Source organism: Kogia breviceps, chromosome 6, assembly GCF_026419965.1.
Source record: "Kogia breviceps isolate mKogBre1 chromosome 6, mKogBre1 haplotype 1, whole genome shotgun sequence".
NCBI classification, from domain to species: Eukaryota; Metazoa; Chordata; class Mammalia; order Artiodactyla; family Physeteridae; genus Kogia; species Kogia breviceps.
In genome coordinates this window covers 24,033,832-24,047,822 of record NC_081315.1, presented here as the reverse complement: position 1 = coordinate 24,047,822, position 13,991 = coordinate 24,033,832, and positions in this window count along the sequence as shown.

The following is a 13,991-nucleotide window of genomic DNA, read 5'->3' as shown; positions in this document are numbered from 1 at the left end:
GGCTTCTGCTCTGAGAACAGATTACAGCAGGGCAAGGATCGATTCAGGGACATTGGGATTACTCCTAAGGCCACCAGTACCATTGAGTCAAAATCTCCATTCTTATCAGTTTTACCCACTCTTCTAAACTCTGAAGCATTTGACATTTTGATTACGTTTCTTTTTAAGAAATGCTTTACATGGGGCTTCCCTGGTGGCGCAGTGGTTAAGAATCTGCCTGCCAATGCAGGGGACACGGGTTCGAGCCCTGGTCCGGGAGGATCCCACATGCCGTGGAGCAACTAAGCCCGTGCGCCACAACTACTGAAGCCTTCATGCCCAGAGTCCCTGCTCCGCAACAAGAGAAGCCACCGCAATGAGAAGCCCATGCACCACAACGAAGAGTAGCCCCCGCTCACTGCAACTAGAGAAAGCCCGCGCACAGCAACGAAAACCCAACACAGACAAAAATAAAAACAAACAAATAAATAAATTTATTTTTAAAAATATGCTTTACGTGATTATAAAACTAACCATAGATATTCCTGGCAGGATAATTGGGAAACACACAAAAAACAATCACCCATTACACTATCTCCAAAGGGAACCACGTTTTCAGTTTTATAAAGCATTCTAATCTTTTTCCTATACATGCGTTTACATAATTTTAATCTTCTTCTCCAGCAATTCTTCAGCTATTTGAAGGAAGACATTCATATTTTCTCCCCTAAGTATTTCATCTCTAGGTCGGGGTATCTTACTGTAGGGTTCACCGATATATTACAAGGTTCTAGGAATCTCTTGAAAGCCTAAACAAAATTTGTGTGTATTTTTTATAGAGGAAAACATGTTTCCCCAATTTTTCAAAGGGGCTTATGACATCAAAGAAAGTTAAGAAAGTGATACAAAACTTTTTGGGTATTTTCCCACCACAGAATGACATCCCCATCTCAATCATAGGGGACGGTTTCTTTTCTTTTTTTTTTTTTTTTTGTGGGGCTGGTTCTCAATTCCCTGACCAGGAATCAAACCCAGGCCCCGGCAGGGAAAGCATGGAGTCCTAACCACTGGACCGCCAGGGAATTCCCCATAGGGGTGGGTTTCTTGCAGCCATATTTGTCTAATGTACTCCATGCACTTGACCACAGTTGATAGGGATGGGTAGGCATCCCATGCTAACCCAAGTTCCGTTGGGAACGTGGAGCTGGAATTGAGAGAAAGCCAGTTTCTGGCAAGTGGACTAGGGATTAGAGAAAGCTGTCTCGTACAGACAAAGATGAATGAAGCAGATGGGAGAAGAGAGCCAATACTGCCAGCCTTCCAATGACATCCCATTTCCTGGCCCTAGCCCTTCCTAAAGCTCAACTGTATTCTAGCCCTGGATTCTCTGAGGCACTCCTGTTTCCAGGGGTGATATTCAAAATATTTAAAGCCAGTACTCTATGGGAACCAATGAATCAGAGCAGATGCCCGATAAAAAACTAGTTCAGCCATACCTATGTATCTGACCTGAGTGGCAGCCCTGTCTATATCATTAGGATTCACGACCCCCTCTTGCCTAAGCCTGCTGAGTTTTCTCTGGAACCAAGAGTTTCAACAGATAGAGAGCCACTGCTCAGGCTAAACACTTGGCCCAACAATTTTCTGTGCCGTGGAGAGCACAGACCTCTGCGTCCTGCTCTGCTTCCCCAGAATTGTCTGCAGTTGTTAATGACCCCCTTGTAGAACGACTGGTCAGCTGTTGCCTGACCAGTTGAAGGTGCATCTACAGAGATTATTGCCTTGCGTGATTTGGATGCAATCCTATTAACGCAGCCCACAAGAGGATTAGCTTTTAGAGCAGCTAAGTCACATCACGCTGAACTTTTATGATCAACAAAAACAGCTCAGTCTTTTCACATAAAACAGTCAAGCCATTTTTTCCATCATCTGTATTTATGAGATGGTATTTGGAATTCAAACTCACGGCTGTTAAATCTCATTTTGTTGCTCTGGAACCAGGCTTCCGAACCACTCAAGAGTTTTTAAAAGTCTCCATCATATTCGCCATCTCCCCTAGCTTCGTGTCATCCACAGATGTGAAGACTTTGCTCTCTTGTACCCTAGCATGATTAGGCTTGTCTGAAACTCAATCTGGGGGCATACTCCGTCAGTGACTGGGGTCTCAATTGGGTATCAGATGTTGCACAATATCTAGAAGGCAGGACTGGGGTCAGACAGCTGAGCTGGCCACAGATATTTTTGTAAAAGGTACTGAGATGGGGGTGTCAGAAATCTGTAGCCCGGGACAAATCTGAATTGCAAACCAAATGGAATAACTAGAACTGGGGGCAACTACAGATACAAATTTCAGTAAGACAGAAAGGAAGTTGGGAGAATCCGGTCATCCTGATAGAGGACTCAGCCTAGAAGTACTTTTGTCTACATGAGTGAATGACCTTGGTTGCCTCACTGGCCCCACCTGATCACCGGGGAGCAACCTTCTCCCTCGCCTCCACCTTCCTCCAAACTGCTTGATAATGCTGATCCAGACAGCACCAGAGACAAAGCCACTAAAGACCTGGGTACTGCTAGATCTATAAATCTACGAACAGCCGAGCTCGGGAAGCGTGAGAGAAAAGGAGATGCCAAATCTAAATAGCAATTAGAATCCAAGGTGCAAGGCTGGAAGGTGCCCACAGGAGACCCCAACGGTGTTTTGCTGCCATTGGGATGCTTGTGAATGTCAGCCCTTTCACCCCAGACTTCCAAACCCCCTGATGTAAAAAGTGTGATTTCCAGAACCCAATGTCTATCTACGTTCATTGTCAAAATTATTTTGCACAAATTATAGCTAATGATTTAGCCATATGTTTTATTGTGGTTCTCTTTTCTTTCTTTTTTTATGAGAATGTTAAGTCCAGAGATTTCCTCAGTGAAAAACGACGATATATTTATCTGGAAACAGTTACGTCTTTGAATTCCTCGATAAGGGATTAATGATCTTCAGATTGTTAAAAGTTGAAGCTGGCAATGAGCAAAGGCTGAAACAAAAACCATAGTTACTATCTTATAATTGTGAGCCATGTTGAGTCAATAAAAACAAAGTTAGGATATTTAAAATCTGTATACTACTTGGCAATTTCCAAAAATGGCACTGCTTTCTAGTCAATGTTTTATCCTCTTATTTCATACCTTAAGAATTTTCATGCAATTATTGCACAAGCATATGCAGTTTTGTAGTGGAGTATGAAACCATTATAACCTATGCATACTTTTGCAGGATTTTCTTTACACATTTTTTTCATGGTCAATTAAGGTCATATAAATGTAAGCACTAATGTATTCCAACAAAGAGCCTTCTTTTTTCCCTTTTATCCCTGCACTTAGATACCTAAATATAAAATTTCAGTAAATTGATAGAAACACATACATTAACAGCAGTATAGAAAGGTAGAGAACATTCAACGAAGACCCTCAGTCCACTTCCACTGTTGCAGAAGTAGGAGCTCTGAGGCCTAGTTGAGATGGTCATCATTGCAAAGAGCTCCATGGCCTACTGTCCATACTGAAAGCACAATCGTGATGAGGTGAGACGTGGCCCCCCCATACCCCTTCAGCAGCCCCTGTTCCATAGAGCCACCAGGGGGCCTTTTCAGTGCTGACATCCTTTTCTCTCTACAGTGGGATAAAGTAGTGTTTTTTTTTCCCCAGAGCTCCATGTGTAGTAACCCAGTCTTCAGGGTGTCAGTGGGTTGGCTTAGAGGAATATACCTCTAGGAGACTCCAGTTTAAGAACAGGAATTTCCTTCTAGGAAACACGATTTAGTCAATATGAAGTTTTTTGGCATCTCTGCCATCCAGAAGCTTATAGTCCAGTAGGGTTAATCTTCAAGGTGTCTAAGCTGTAGAGGGTATAAATAGTGGCCAGGTGTGGGGAGAGGGTCCACCTGTTCCTTGAATGATTTGTCCACGCAGCATCCACCGCTCTAGTTGCTTTTGTGTAGAGATTGCCACTAAGATGTCCTTCATTTCTAAAGGGTCTGCATGGTGCCTTTAGGTCCTGTAAATTTCTCGAATATTCCCATGCTGTGCCTGGGAGGCCCAGGAGTTATTTGGCTTCCTTCTTGCCAACCTGAGATTAAGAGTATTTGTGATGTTCTGGTCCTTCTCTGCTCAGACCCATCTTCAGAGAGCTCCTCTGGGGTCTTAACGTCTCCCTGGAGCTCTGTGCAGTCAGCATCAGGCAGGTGCCTGTGGCGTTCAGACCCCACGCCTCTCAGGGATCTCGCTCCCTCCCCAGGCTTCTGCCCTAAAACGGGTGGAGAAACACGCTGTTTGGCTCCACTGATGTCTCTTGGCTCAGACGGCTCCTTCCTACTCCTCTCTCCACCCAGCCCCAAGGGGGGGACCCTTTGTTAGTCTTCACTTTGATCTCGTTTTAAAAAATCACTCTGGAAATTTCATCAGTGGGACACAAACCCAGAAGTTTCTTTTTTTCCTGCTTCCTTCCCTGTGGCCAGGTCTGACCATGTCCTTAAATGAGGCAGGGAGAGGAAAGAAGTAGGAAAACCCAGGGAGAAAATAGTGGTTAATGTTTGAAAAATACAACTGTAAAACAAGAAGGTCATGGACACCAGAGGCAGAATGACCAGGACAGGATTTTAGTGCCCTAAGAAGTGTTCAGGGAAGGGAGAAATTAGTGTTAATTGCAGAGGCAGAGTAGGCTCCATGGAGGAGGCTGAATCTAAGCTGTGCTCTGCTGGGTGGTTATGTTTCAGGGCAGATAAGAGACCAGAATCTTACATTCCAGATGGTGAGACTAATTATCCTCAAGACCCCGATGTAGGAATGTGAGAACAGGGACCAGTGATAAGGAAGGCTGGAAAGATTCTGAAGAGCCTGGGATCCCAGGTAAGGAGAACAGTTTTAATATGTGGAGCAGTATTTTCTAAAATGGATTCAGTTAATGTAAATAAATAAACATGTATTTCTACCGTCAGATTAAATTAAACAACTCGTGAATTCTTGCACGTGTTTCCTAAGTGCCTGGGATACGCTGGGCTTTTTTTTTTTTTTTTTAATAAATTTATGTATTTATGTATTTATTTTTATGTTTGGCTGCCTTGGGTCTTTGTTGCTGCGTGTGGGCTTTTCTCTAGTTGCGGCGAGCGGGGGCAACTCTTCGTTGCGGTGCGTGGGCTTCTCATTGGGTGGCTTCTCTAGTTGCAGAGCACGGGCTCTAGGCACACAACCTTCAGTAGTTGTGGCACACGGGCTCAGTAGTTGTGGCTCGCGGGCTCTAGAGCGCAGGCTCAGTAGTTGTGGTGCACGGGCTTAGCTGCTCCACAGCGTGTGGGATCTGACACGAGCAGGCCTTGAACCTGTGTCCCCTGCATTGGCAGGAAGATTCTTAACCACTGCATCACCAGGGAAGCCCACGCTGGGCTTTTTGTTGGAGGTGAGGACCACAGCAGTAAACAGCAGTGGGTCTTGTTCCAGTGAGGGAGGTAGTCATTAAACAAGACAGTCCCAGCGATGAGGGCTCTGACGGGGGAAGTGCAAGGGAAGAAGAAGTATAGACGGGAAACAGAACCTGGTTTCTGGTTCGGGCAACGGCCTTATTGAGCGAAGGGAATTTTCAGCTGAGACTTGATGGGTGAGTTGGGGTTCACCAGATGAACAGGTGGAAGAGCGTGCCGCGTAGGGGGGATGGTGTACGCAAAGGTGGGGAGGAAAGATGGGGTAGAACCTTTGAAGAACTGGAAAGATTTCCATATGGCTGGAGTGTAACATTATCAAGGGTTTGGGGCCAGAGGTCTCCCTAAGCGACTAGTCTACCTTAGGGATTTTAGACCTTCTCTGATCCTCTGTTTAATCATCTATACCCTGAATTAAGCGTACCTGCCTCACCATTGTTAGGATAAAATGATATGAAGTATATTAAGCTTCTTTAAAACAGGCATTCCAGAAATGTTCCTCCTTTTCCTCCCTCTGTCTCCAGGAGAGTGACTTGTTCAAAGCCCCACACTGAGGGAGCAGTAGACTCAGTTCTCAGACTCAGGTTTCTGTGTCCAGGATTTATTTTTACATCATTTGCCTTTCAGGCATCAAAAACACACCAGACCATAAGTGGGCAGTGATACGGAGACTTGTTCAAGTTCTGTTCTCTAAACTGATGAGAGGGACTTCCTTGGTGGTCCAGTGGTAAAGAATCCGCCTTCCAATGCGGGGGACGGGGGTTCGATCCCTGGTAGGGGAGCTAAGATCCCACGTGCCATGGGGCAACGAAACCCCCGCGCCACCACTGCTGAGCTCTCACGTCTCAACCAGAGAGCCCGCGTGCCACAAACTACAGAGCCCACGCTCTCTGGAGCCCGAGCGCAACAGCTAGAGAGAAAAAGCCGCACGTCACAACTACAGGGAAGCCTGCGTGCCACAGCTAAGACCTGACGCAGCCAAAGAAAAAAGAAAGAAAAAAAGAAATTAAAAAATAAATAAATAAAAATAAAATGTTGAGAAGCCCTATCAAGTCAGGGCCTTCATTTCTTCCTGGAGCTCTTCCTCTTCTGTCTCTAGAAATAACCTTGTGGTTAGATCAAGGAGATCCTGGCTGATCTCCTAGATTCAGCACTCTCTTGGTCTCTCTGGGTGACCATTCTTTCTCTCTGGACCTCAGAACCGCGGGTCCTTTCCTGCTCCAAGCCTCTGTGAAGATGAAAGTAGAGAAGAACGAAGGCTCTTTTTCCAGAGACCGGAGCTGCTTATCAAAATCCATTCTCCTCTTCTTCCTCAGTAAGAGGATTCTGATTTTATGCGGAAAAGCAAAGTGCCCCCCGCTAAAAACCTACCTTTCCCAGCCTACTCTGCACCTGGGTGTGACCACGTGACTGTGTTCTGGTTAATGAAGTGTGAACAGAAGTTGTTCGTTGAGACTCCGGAAGGGTTTCTTCAAGGAGACCGACAGCTGTCTGTGATGCAGATGTAATGGTTGGGCTCCGTCTTGTCTTATGAAGTGAACTTGAGGAAGGAAGCAACACAATAAGGAGGCCTGAGCACAGAGGAGAGGAATAAAGCTCATGAGTCCCTGGTGACCGTGGGCCACCATACTTGCCCTTGGCTGCCCACTGTTTCTCTGAGAGAGAGGAAGAGAGTGAGGGGAGAGGGGAAGGGAGAGAAAGAGAGGAGAGAGAGGGAGACGGAGAGAGAAAATGAATATCTTCTACTTCGTTTAAACCATTATTTCAAGTTCCTGTCATCAACAACCACACCCAACACCCAATAACAGCTAGGGGCCTCCCACTAACCCTCATCCACTTAGCCTAGAGAGGTGGAATAGACAACCTCTGGAAGGATCAGGCAGGCACTGTGCTCAACCCTTGGCACGATTAGCTCGCGTAATTCTTCTAATAATCCTGTGATCGTTATTATTAGTATTTCCATTTTACAGATGAAGAAACCGAGACTGTGGAACTTTCCCACGGTTATAGAGCCAAGAAGAGGTAGAACTGTAATTCATACCCAGTTCTGTCTGCCCCTAGAGCTCATGCTCTTGATCTCTATCACTAGGGTTTGCTACCTGCAATGATCCTGGTTTGATATGTATCACTAACCTAGATCATAACATGGTTCTCCCTATCTCGACGCATTTTAGTTAGAAGAGGAATAAGAGAGAACTTTTCTTTAGAGATGACCTGGGTGTTTCAGCATGTTTGACGACTATATTTCATACAGATTAAGGAGGCCCCTTGGATTGGCCATTCCGTTTCAAGATTATGCCCTCCTGATCATGCTGAGAGGTTATTGCTGAGGACCAGCCCCTCCACCTGGTCAAGCCAAGGCTGAGTTAAAGGAAAGGCCCCAAACTCTCTTCTCTCTCCACCTCTTCACTGTAACACCTAGATCTTCTTGCTGCTCCGTTGTGTTGATAGTGACAAAGGCCTGTATGTGCAAGTCTAAGCAGCAACCTAAACCCTAGCATTAAACTTCATGATAGTGAAATGAAAGGGAGAGGTTTTCTTTTCTAGAACTCCTAGAGCTTTTGAGATGGCAGATGGGCCTGGCCAGGGGCCCAGGCTACACTTCCGAGGTGGCTTCTTGTGGTGTGAGGTATCTCTGAAGGTAGAGTGCGAGGGACAGGCCGCAGTGTGGAGGCTGTGCAGCCGCTGCTCTGGGGGAACCTAAGTGGTAAACCCAGGAGAGGCCCAGGCTGAGCAGATGTGCTGGTACTTCAAGGCAAGGGGCAGAGCTCTGATCACAGGCAGGCCTGTAGAGCATATGTATGAGTTTCTTAGGGCTGCTGTAAAATAACACCACAAACTAGATAGCTTAAAACAGCAGAATCGCATTGTCTCACAGTTATGGAGGCCAGGAGTCTGAGATTAAAGTGTCAGCAGGGCTATTCTCCCTCGGAAGGTGCTGGGGAAAGGCTGTCTCCTAGCTTCTTGTAGCCTTAGGTATTCCTTGTCTCATAGAGGACCATCTTTTCCTTGTATCTCTTCACTTCATTAGCCTTCTGTGAGGGTCTGCTCCTGTAACCAAATTTCCCCTTTTTAAAAGGACACCAGTCATATTGGATTAATGCCCACCTTTATGATTTCATCTTAAGTTGACTGCGTCTGCAAAGACCCTCCATCCAAATAAGGTCACATTCTGAGGTACTGAGGGTTAGAACGTTAACATGTTTTCTTGGGAGACATAATTCAGCCCATAGCAGGCTGAAACTCAGATTAGAGAAACAGATGTAGGAGTGAAGATAGAAGGAACCAGAAGGTTAAAAGGCCAGGAATTCTTGGGAAAACGTTCAGAAGCCCCGGACTCACACAAGCTATAACTCTGGGAGTTCAGTAATCTCCAAGGGTTAGGGAAGCTTTCCTATGAGATCTGCTGGGCTGCAGAAGAACAGGTAGAGTCAAGGACACTGCCTCCCAGAAGGGGGCACCCTCTCTGATGGAGCCTTAAGAATCCTCACACCGTGGGGTGGATTCTTTGTCTGCAGGAAGCCCATCTCACAGTGCAATTTCCAAGTATTTTTTAATATTGATGTTAAGGTGACTTTCCAGCTGCCACCAGGAAACATTAACCTAAAATATAGTCTTGCATGATAGTACAACATCATTAAAGTACAGACTGGGGAAGAAAGATGTAGCTGATGGATCTGTACTTACACAAATAGAAGGGAATCTTGAAAAAAAGAGAGTTGAAAAATAATTGGTTTTTCTTTAATGCTATCTAAGGTAGAGGGTGGTGATTCTAGATCAACAGTACCAAGTAACTGCCCCCAATGGAAGGAGTTAGGTTTACTCATCTGCCCAGTCTCCCTGCCTCTGCCGCTTCCAGTGACTCTCAGCTGAGCTACTGATCTCTCCCCACGGGGCTCAGTTCCAGATACTTCCCGGAACAGTTCTGACTTGAGGCAGGAATCATTTAACAGCCCCAGGTTCCCCTCTAACCAGGGAAGGATTACTCTTCAGCTCTCTTGCAGGTTTATCTCAAATAGAATACCCAAGCTCTGACTCTGTGCTACAAATCTGTGCTGACCTAATTTTCCTGGTTTGCAGTTGCTCATCTGTGGGACTCTCACCCGAATTACGGAGTTCAGACTTTTGAATTTATGTTCACACACATATGCACGTGCATGCGCGCACGCGCGCGCGCACACACACACACACACACACACACACACACACCCATGCACACACACACTTCCCCACTCCTCCCTTGTTCATAAACCCATTTGGAAGAACCATGCATCTACTTTGGCTTTCATTGTGAGTTCCTATCCAAGTCATCTGTTTAATTCTTTAGTCCTGCCAGTGAGCTCTGGGATCCAGCTTTTCCCTGGCTATTTCCTTCTTCCTAATGACCACAGTCATGTGAGTTCCCAGATGCCTTGTGACTAGATTTTAGGACACTTAACCTAGATTTCCTGTTGCCATGCTACCCCAACTATTGGGATCCCTGTCAGTTTCTCCAGGACTCTTCCTTGGTCTGAGAATGGAGAGCATCATCTTCTTATATTTGTTCTCTTATCCCCTGGCTTTGGGAATTTGTCCAGCTCAGGGATTAGCAAACTTTTTCTGTGAAAGACTACACAGCAAACGTTTAGGCTTTGCAGGCTGTGTGGTCTCTGTTGCAGTCACTCAACTCTACTATTGGAGCAGATAGACAAGGTGTAAACCAATGGGTATGAATGTGTACCAATAAATCTTTATCTATAAAAGCAGGCCACAGGCTGGATTTGACCCAAGAGCCATAGTTTGCTGATGCCCTGGTCTGGTCTGTAGCTTTATGTTCCACTCTCTTACTCCCATTTCCTCTACCTTGATCCTCTTCCCTTATATCATTGTTTGAGTGAAGCACCGTGCCTTAATATCAAGTCCTAAGATAGGATCCTAACTAACACTGGTTATGTCAATAAAAACGAGTCTGTGTATACTTGAGTAACAAGTCTTAAGTTTCAGTGGCCACGGAGGTTTCTTAGAGGACACACATAGATTAGGGTCAGAGATGGTTAATAATTTAATCAGATGCCATTTAGACAGTTTCTACCGTTCCTTTTCTGGGAAGTAGGACCCTGCCTTGACGCCTATATCACAGTGTGCATAGTAGCTGCCACTAGTCGCCTTATCCAATGCTATTCCTTCCATAGTCCCTGAGGAAGAGTAAGAACCCTGACTTTTGTTCAGCTGTGGCAGCAGCGTGCTTAGGGAGGATATAACCCTCCCAAGTGCAGGGAATAAATGTTTGCCTGGAATTTGTACTAGATGATATCTCAGATGCAGTTCTGGGCAAGAGTGTCTGGAGAAAGTCTCCTCAGGGCTTCTAGGAGAGACTTTTTCTCCATGATAAGAAAGAGAGACACGAGGAGAAATCCACGTCCTTCTCTCCCTGCTCTTACTTATCGCTGTATGAGAATAATATTCTTGTAATTGTTCTACCCGTCTTGGCAGCACGAGGGGAGGCATGATCAATACTTTAATCGGGGCAACAGGAAAAAATGGAGTCTATCTGATTATGGGGTGCCGTCCCATCCTCTGAGGTGTAGACTATATGCCCCCTATTGAGTTTTAAAAAATGTTATTGAAGTATGGTTGATTTACAATGTTGTATTAATTTCTGCTGTACAGCAAAGTGATTCAGTTATACATATATGTACATTCTTTTTCATATTCTTTTCCATGATAGTTTATCACAGGATATTGACTACAGTTCCCTGTGCTATACAGCAGGACCTTGTTTATCCATTCTATGTATATGCCCCATATTAACTTTGTGTGTGTGTGTGTGGTACACGGGCCTCTCACTGTTGTGGCCTCTCCCGTTGCGGAGCACAGGCTCCGGACGCGCAGGCTCAGCGGCCATGGCTCATGGGTCCAGCCTCTCCGCGGCATGTGGGATCTTCCCGGACCGGGGCACGAACCCGTGTCCCCTGCATCAGCAGGCAGACTCTCAACCACTGCGCCACCAGGGAAGCCCCCATATTAACTTTTTAAAAATCTGAAGGACTCCAAATCCTGAAACACATCTGGCCTCAAGGGTTTTGGATAATGGATTCCAGACCTGCACTATAATTTGTATCCTGCATGGGGAAATAAAATCCCATTTCTAGGGTGACTAGTACCCCCTTGCCCCAGGAAAGCCTATTTTTCATATGCTAACAAAGAGGCAGCCTTCAGCCTTTCTCTACCCAGCACCTCCCCAGAATCTTCACTTCACTGAGCTCAAGTCTATGAATGAAATTCCTGGCTACTACCCGTGAGAATTCAGTGGTAGCTTCTTCCTCGATATACATTTGTTTTTATGAAGAAAACTCCATACAAAGATATAACTAGCTAAGAGTCTCCTTCCTTCCTCAAGATACGGTGGAAGAATGCAGCAGAGCAATGTGGAAGCAGAGATCAGCTCTCTCTCCTGACCCTGTGTGCAAATCAAACTGAAGTATGCAATGATAATATGTGACTTATCATTATCATGAAGATTTTCATAACAACAGATTTCCCCATTTGATCTTATCTTACAGAGTGAAGTAAGTCAGAAAGAGAAAAATAAATACCATATGCTAACACATATATATGCAATCTAATAAAAAAAAATAGTTATGAAGAACCTAGGGGCAGGACAGGAATAAAGACGCAGAGGTAGAGAATGGACTTGAGTGCACGGGGAGGGGGAAGGGTAAGCTGGGATGAAGTGAGAGCATGGCATGGACATATATACACTACCAAATGTAAAATAGATAGCTAGTAGGAAGCAGCCGCATAGCACAGGGAGATCAGCTCGGTGCTTTGTGACCACCTAGAGGGATGGGATAGGGAGGGTGGGAGGGAGGGAGCCGCAAGAGGGAGGAGATATGATGATATATGTATATGTGTAGCTGATTCACTTTGTTATACAGCAGAAACTAACACACCATTGTCAAGCAATTACACTCCAATAAAGATGTTAAAAAAAATCTCCATATCTGCTTGGCCAATCAAATCTGTTTGAATCAGGCCTATGTACTTTGGGTGGCCCACAACGAACCTCTAAGGACAGTAAATTGCATCTTGGAAATGCAGGCTTTTTGGAACTGTGTCTGCTTCCAGACTCTGGGGGATTTCAATGCAGAGAGATTTGCAAGGTTTGCATTTTTCATTCATTAAGGTTGCGTTGCTGCCAAAGTTCTCTTCCTGTTAGTCATCCAGAGAGGAGGGCTCAACACAGCGGGCTGGTCATAAATTATTGTGCAGCTCAAGGCAGCCCAAATGGAATACCAATGGGGCCATAGATCTTGGCACATGTTTTGTGCACGATTTCTGAGAAATCCAAATGTATTGAAAAATCACATGTTTACAGAGGACCGAAAGACTTGGGCTATCTTTAAATTCAGCAAGCCAAGAATTAAGCTTGTCCTTTATCTACACCAGTGTGAGAAACCCAGAATTAGATGACTGTGAATAGTCTATTTTTGTGGCATTCCACAGGAAAAATTACTACAATTAAAGGATTCTTTACTCTTGATCTGTGGTTCTTAACCTTTTTTTTTTTTTTTTTTTTTCTCGTGGATCCCTTTGAGAATCTAAAGAAAGCTCTGGGCCTTCTGACCAGAAATTGCCCACAAATATACACACATTTGTGTATACAATTTCAGGAGCTTTATGGGTCCTCCACAGTTCATCCATAACCCTCAGGTTAAGAATCTCTGCTCTTGACACTAGAAGCTCCTTGATGGTAACGATTATGTCTAATCGTTATGTCTAACTATATCTAACCTGCATAACATCCCTTCTATTCATGCTTAATACCCCGTTACATACTCAGAAATTCTAGTTAGTTTCCTGACGCGAACTTACAGTAATAAAGTTCCTTTCTATTTTCACAGTGCTCTTTTAAAAAGTCCGAGGTGTTTATTGGATTAAAAATGCAAGTCTACCTTTTAAGTAAGTTCTGCAATGTGTCATTATATTCCCTTGATACAGAAAAAAATTATGAAAAAAAATTACTTCCTCTCTCGCTCCAGAATTGCCCTGAGCCAAATTTATTCTTAGGCAAAACTAGAAATGGAATTGCTGCTGCTGAGAATTGCCCACTAGCTGTCTACCTTCTGCTTCATGTGGACTTTGTGTTTTATTTTATAAATTTATTTATTTATTTATTATTTATTTTTGGCTGCGTTGGGTCTTTGTTGCTGCGCACGGGCTCTTCTCTAGTTGTGGCGAGCGGGGGCTACTCTTCCTTGTGGTGCGTGGGCTTCTCATTGCGGTGGCTTCTGTTGTTGCAGAGCACAGGCTCTAGGCATGCGGGCTCAGTAGTTGTGGCTCGTGGGCTCTAGAGCACAGGCTCAGTAGTTGTGGTGCACGGGCTTGGTTTCTCTGCGACATGTGGGATCTTCCTGGACCAGGGATGTGGACTTTCAAGGTTCCTCCTTTTTACTTACATCCTCCAGAGTGATGGGGTAAAATGTACCTTCAGGCACTGACCTGAGCAGTTCCAGGAGGCACCATTCACACATATTCCTATGTGGACCTGAGTCCTCACTCAATCCTGGAAAG